General features: G+C 39.2%; 1 pseudogene; it reads left to right on the top strand.

Annotated features, from left to right (window-relative positions):
* Window positions 1-4,622: 4,622 nt before the first annotated feature.
* Window positions 4,623-6,072, top strand: LOC119852975 (annotated as a pseudogene).
* The last annotated feature ends 1,240 nt before the right edge of the window (window positions 6,073-7,312 follow it).

Raw genomic sequence — 7,312 nt, 5'->3', positions numbered from 1 at the left:
TGCAGATTTATTTTTGTTAATCCTTCCATTCAGTTTGAACTGAATTAGCTCATGATCACTTGAACCAAGATTATCCCTTACAACCATTTCTTCTATGAGGTCCTCACTACTCACCAAAACCAAATCTAAAATGGCATCCCCTCTAGTCGGTTCAACAACTACTTGATGAAGGAATCCATCAGCTATCGCATCTAGGAAAATCTGAGCCTATTATTATTACTAGCACTGGTACTCCAGTCTATATCTGGGAAGTTAAAGTCTCCCGTGATCACGCAGTTTCCATTAGTATTTACTGTATTAAAAACATTAAAAATGGCTCTATCCATATCCAAATTAGATCCCAGTGGTCTATAGCACACCCTAAGCACTATCCTAGGGGAGGCTCTACTAGTTTTCTTCCCCAATGTAATTTTTCCCAGACGGACTCCGTCTTATCCATTGCATCGCTTATTTCTTTACATTCTACCTCATCATTGATATACAATGCTATTCCACCACCTTTACCTTTATTTCTGTCTTTCCAAACAGCACATACCCTTCAATACCCATAGTCCAGTCATGACTACTATTCCACCATGTTTCTGTTATCCCTATTATATCTGGTTTTACTTCCTGCACCAGTAGCTCTAGTTCCTCCATTTTGTTACCTAGGCTTCTTGCATTGGTGTACAAACATCGTAATTTTTGCTGTTTGTCCTCGCTCACATTTTGTACCCTATTAGACACGGTCATTCTACAGCCAGTATAACCTATTAGACTGGTATCCACACTGCTCTTCCTCCTTATATACGTTCTCCTACCCACAGCTGTATCCTTTCTTACTTCGTTTTCTTCCCTCTCAATGCTAAAATCCTGTGTGGAGATTACCTGGACATCTCCCAACCATCTCCCCCAAATTCCTAGTTTAAAGCTCTCTTGATCAGTTGTGCCAGCCTCCATCCTAGAAGTCTATTTCCTTCCCTACTCAGATGAAGTCCATCCCGAGAGAACTGTCCTCTGTCCATGAATGCCTCCCAGTGGCCATACATCCCAAAGCCCTTCTTATAGCACCACTGCCTAAGCCATCTGTTGATAGTCATAATCTTGTCATACCTTTGTTGCCCTTTTCTAGGAACAGCAGAATCCCACTAAAGATTACCTGAGCCTCGATTTCCTTAAGCGGCTTCCCCAGCCTAGCATAGTCTCCCTTAATACTTTCCAGCGAGAATCTAGCTGTATTATTTGTTCCCACATGAAGGATAATTAGGGGATTCTTTACTGCTCCCATTAGGATCCTTTTCAACCTCAGGTCTACATCCCATATCTTAGCACCCGGAAGACAGCACACCCTTCTATTCTCTGGATCAGCTCTGGTTACAGGCCTGTCTATTCTTCTCAGTAAAGAATCCCTGATCACATAGACCTACCTTTTCCTGGTGACGGTGCTATTCTCCAGTCTATATCCCCTGTTCCCTCTGGCTGCAAGTTCTTTCCATTCCTGTTCTCCCTTGTAATCCTCTTCAACCCATCCTGTATCCTCCTGGAGCTCATATTTGGTGTAGTCTCCATTGACTCTTTCCCTTTTCCTATAGGACTAGACGCTCTTCTCTTCTTCCTTGCCCTCCCACCTTCAGCGACTACCTGCTGAGCCCCTTCTTCATTTTCCAACTCTGCAAACCTGTTCCTGAGCTCTATTTCTCCTTCACTAGCCCGTCTTTTCCTCTGCCTGGTTCTTTTAGTCACATGCTTCCACTGACCACTTTCCTCACCCAGTCTCCCCTCAGAATTCCCCAGCCCTGCTTCCATCTGCAAGTCTGAGCTTTTCCCTTCAGATATCTCATATCTTTGCTCCATAATCAGCTCAAACCCCTTCTTAAACTCAACGAGACTTTCCACCTGCATCTCCAAACCTTGGATCTTTTCCTCCATCAACTCTATCAGACAGCATTTCATGCAGACAAAACTCTTACCAGGTACCCCCCTCCAGGATCATGTACATACCGCAGCTTCCACATCAGTCATCTTCATTGTGTCTTCCACTACTTGAGTCACTCCCATTGCTGCCTCTGTATCTGTCATAGCTTTTCCACCTAAATCCTGTTAGTCTGGGAAACACAAACCATACCAAAAGACCACTCCCCACAGCAAAAACAAACCCCAAACAAGCACCACAATACAAACTCCCCTTGCAAACGCCCACTCAAACTCCCCTGTTTACAGCTCTATTTGCTGGCTCCTGTGCTGCTGCAGTTCAAGTAGGCCAAGTAATTCTCGGGTTTTTTCCCAAATCTCTTGAGGTCTGCTTATAAAGTCATAAAAGCACAGCGTGTTGTATCCATTGGTAATTCCAGGCAGTCACTCTAAGCGAATCTCCCCTTAAAGTTCAATGGTTTCAGAGTAGCAGCCGTGTTAGTCTGTATTCGCAAAAAGAAAAGGAGTACTTGTGGCACCTTAGAGACTAACAAATTTATTAGAGCATAAGCTTTCGTGAGCTACAGCTCACTTCATCGGATGCATTTGGTGGATTTCCACCAAATGCATCCGATGAAATGAGCTGTAGCTCATGAAAGCTTATGCTCTAATAAATTTGTTAGTCTCTAAGGTGCCACAAGTACTCCTTTTCTTTTTTCTTAAAGTTCAATATTACCCTTTGCACAAGCAGGGGAACTATAAGAAAGTTGTTTTAAAACCAGCCTGTGATCTATCAAGGACATAGGCATGTAAGGGAAGGGAAAATGGTGTGTGTGTGAAATGGACTCTTGTATTGCCTATATTTGTGTTTTATTTTTCAGAAGAGCTACTGCAACAGAGATTACAGGACTGTGAGCTACCCACTGAAATCATAATCTTCTATGCTGGCAGACCTCCAACCCCTGCTGAGCTCCACAGATTTCTATGCAGCTCTACTGGGGCTCCTTGGTCCACCTACATGGACTCATTTCCAGGACCAGAGCCTAAGAGTTTATTTCTTTTCTCATGGCAGGGATCCCACTGAGTTCAGTGGTACAGGATCAGGCTCTAAATGCTGCTTTATATGAAAAGTTGAATTAGGCATGAAAGTGATATCAGCTTCTCCTTTTAGGTCTTATTTTAATGTAGAACACTAGATTCAAACAAGGAATGCAGAATGATGTCAGTAGTTTCTCCTAGAGACACTGGGAGAAAACAGAATCTACCCCTTGTGTGCTCTCCCCAGACCTGAGTGTCTGCAACTCAGAAATAACATGCATTGAAAAAAGATTAAGGTAAAATATGAACTGTGTGGGCATATGGCTCATCCTACTTACGCTGTGTCTGCTGCCATACTAAGGGTTACCAACAGAGGGCATTCAAGGTGAATTGTGAACCCAAAATAAATCCTTGATATCCTTTACTATTTCTTTATGATGCCCTTTCTCTGCACTGCCTAGGCTAAAACTGAGTATTCTTTCCTCATTCTGTTGGAAATGAGATTAAAGTCAGTTCTTTCCCAGATGTCAAGTTCCCCCAGGGAGGAGAGTAATTGATACGTAAATATAAATGTAAAAATAAATATATTGAAGTTCTCCCAACCTCTTGACTGCCCTCTGACCCATGTTTACAAAAATAGTTCATGAAGTTGTCATGGAACATCAGGATAGACCAGCAAAAACCAAAAGCAACTTTTAAAATAATTTTGCTTCATAGTTCACAGTTGAAAATATGTAATGACAATAAAAACCACAAGCTGTATTAGTAGCTTTTAATATAGCTTTTAATAACCAAAGGTTCCTCAGCCTATGTGCAAAATGCTGCTTCTAATGATTAGCAACAATTTTATTGTTGCCAAAAAGGCAGAAGTCTAAGCACATCCAACCTCGTCCAATGTAAATGGTACTACTTGAATAGTGAGTGACCCACTGACTTTGATGGGACTACTCACATAGATAAAGTTATCCACATGCTTAAATGTTGGTAGTATTGTAGTCATAGCTAACAATGCAACAAAATGTTATCAGTTTGTTTCTACCTCAGGAATTCTTATTTTCTTATCCTTTAGATGATACAACTAACCAACTTTCGTCCTAGTTTTCTGATTTATTTCACTCTAATCGCTATAAATGTCTGTACTGAGGACAACTGAAGACTTTGTGACAGACAAAATGCACCTGATTTTTTGAATATGTTTTTCCTGGAAAACCTTAGTGCACTAAGAAAACTTGGTCATATTTTCAATATAAAACTGTATTTCTGTATTCAGGATCAAAATCTGAAATGACTCCTGAGACTCTTGAGGAGGACTGCCTGACTACTTGAAGAAGATGCCTGGAGAGAATCAACTAGCCTACTACATCCATTACAGAGCCTATCACAAGAATGTTTCCAATGGTGGATAAATTACAAGATATATTTTAATCTAATATTGTCAGTGAAGATCTGGTGACCTTTATGTTAGCACACCACTCAGCACATAGGGACCTGGTCTTGCTTGGGATTCAGGGCACTACTGTAATACAAATAATAAAAAACTAATCAGTTTATTAAAGCTAATCATATAAAATAGGGATGAAAAATACACAATATTTAATTCACTGCTCTTCCGTTCCCTCCCTGAATACTTACTATTTAATCTATTTAATTTTATCATATTGTTTTACATCAGCTGAGCTCATTAAATAGTTACTGTCAACTAACTGTATGTTTTATTCTAATATATGAGCTATATTGTTATGAACATTACAAGTCACATACAAATATTATTATCCTACCATATTAGCTAAAAGTTTGTGAATGAATACAATGAAGAACTTTATTGATTGCTTCAAATTTGGAAATGGATCTTGTCCTGAAATGTCCAGGTCATCAGGTGTTCGAGGTGCAATCTATTTGTTCATTACTGGAGCCATCTTCATCACCGTCTTTGGAAATCTTGCCATAATCATTTCAATTTCCTATTTTAAATAGCTTCACTCTCCAACCAACTTCTTGATTCTGTCCATGGCTATTACAGACTTTCTTTTGGGATTCACCATTTATGCCCTACAGCATGATCATGTCTGTGGAGAACTGCTGATATTTTGGGATCACCTTCTGCAAAGTCAACTATAGTTTTAATCTGATGCTCTGTTTAGTTTCCATCTTCCATCTTTGTTCCATTGCTGTTGATCGCTTTTATGCTATGTTATCCACTGCATTAGTCTAGCAAAACAAGTTTTCCTGTGATAAGGCAATTGCTAGCAGTTTGTTGGACAGTTCCAGCTGCTTTTGCTTTTGGGATTGTTTTTTTCAGAAGCATATGCTTCTGGAATAGAAGGCTATAAGATTTTAGTGGCATGCTCCAGTTTGTATCCCATTCTGCTCAACAAATCATGGGGAACAGTTTTGTTCACAGTAGGTTTGTTTGCTCCTGGCTGTTTCATGATAGGGACATATGGAAAAAAATTTGTAATATCCAAAAAGCATGCGCGTGTTGTGAACAACATGCCTGATGATGTAAACAATGATATCAGAAGTCAGCTTTCCAAAAAAAAGGCCAGAAAGACTGCTAAGACTTCGAGTATAGTTATGGGGGTATTCCAAATATGCTGATTTCCATGTTTCTTTACAATCTTAATTGACCCATTTTTAAATTTCACTACCATGTTAGCTTTGTTTGATGCTTTAAACTGGTTTGGTTACTTCAACTCTACCTGCAAAAGGAAAAGGAGTACTTGTGGCACCTTAGAGACTAACAAATTTCTTTGAGCATAAGTTTTCATGAGCTACAGCTCACTTCATCGGATGCATTTGGTGGAAAATACAGAGGGGAGATCCACCAAATGTGTCCGATGAAGTGAGCTGTAGCTCACGAAAGCTTATGCTCAAATAAATTTGTTAGTCTCTAAGGTGCCACAAGTACTCCTTTTCTTTTTGCGAATACAGACTAACACGGCTGCTACTCTGAAACCTGTCAACTCTACGTGCAATCCATTAATATATGGCTTTTTTATCCATGGTTTCAGAAAGCATTGAAATACATCTTAGGAGGTAAAATATTCAACCCACACTCTCGTACAACTAATCTTTTTGCTAAAAATCAACCACAATAGAATATCTGAAATGGAAAACAAAAGCTAATAGCGAAAAAACAAACTAAAACCCTTTATGAATTATGCTCAAATAAATTGGTTAGTCTCTAAGGTGCCACAAGTACTCCTGTTCTTTTTGTAGATACTCATTGTTCAGTATACGTGGTCTGAAAGATGCAATATACAGAATACTTTCACCAAACACTTTTTTTTTATTTTTTATAAAAAAAGACCTTATGTTTTGTCATGATTTTATTTTATTATTTTTTTCATATACCCCTTTTCTAGAGTAGTACTTAATTTCTTAATATGGAATGGGTGGTTAAACTCTATGTTGAATACATGTCTTTTTAAACGTAGGGTTTCAGAAATCATTTGAATATTAGGTAAAATATTTAATCCACATTCCTGTATGTGTACAGCTAATCTGTTTTCTGAGGCATACTATAAGTGACTTCTTAGAGCAAACGTAACTGATACTAACAGTGTAACTCTTTGTCCTCCTCTAGTGGATGTACCATTATAGATGTTTGAGTCTGCTACTGCCTCCAAGCAAATAGCTCTGGTGTGAAATTCTGGCCCCACTGAAATCAATGGGAATTTTGCAGTTGACTTCTCTGGAGGCAGGATTTGAACCCTGTTCCTTTAGCTCAGACAATTAAAGCTGATGGTTTTTGGCCCAGAAGTCATATATTCAGTCCTCACTGATGACCCACTCAGACGTGTTGTTATATAATATTAATATTTAGTTAATAGAAGCCCCCATTATATTCATGGTAACATGTCTTGTAGAGCTAGATTTAAATTTGACATTAAAGATTTAATATAGAATCACAGAATATCAGGGTTAGAAGGTCATCTAGTCCAACCCCCTGCTCAAAACAGGACCAATCCCCAAATTGCCCCCTCAAGAATTGAACTCCAACCCTGGGTTTAGCTCAAACCACTGAGCTATCCTGCTAAACTACAGGGTACTGGGTTATTTATTTTACTATTTTGTTATATTTGTAGTGATCTCTCATTACTTCAGTACCAGTACATTTCTTTGCTGAATTTTTAACACAGGTAGCATGAATAATATCCACGTGGATCTCAGAAAGAGTGGGCTTAAAACCCAAAGTGTCAATTGCTTCCTCAAAAGCAGATGGGACTGACATAGCTAGGAGATATCTGACAAGCTGGCTGCTTGCAACTCACTGATGAAAGTTAGAGATTCTTAGGGTGGAGTGTGAACAAGTCCCACCTCCCATGAACAGGTATGGAAATCAAGGGCCTGATTCAGTGCCCTTTAATTCAATGGAAAGATG

The sequence above is a fragment of the Dermochelys coriacea genome, chromosome 3, assembly GCF_009764565.3.
Source record: "Dermochelys coriacea isolate rDerCor1 chromosome 3, rDerCor1.pri.v4, whole genome shotgun sequence".
NCBI classification, from domain to species: Eukaryota; Metazoa; Chordata; order Testudines; family Dermochelyidae; genus Dermochelys; species Dermochelys coriacea.
This window is presented reverse-complemented; position numbering and strand designations above follow the sequence as displayed.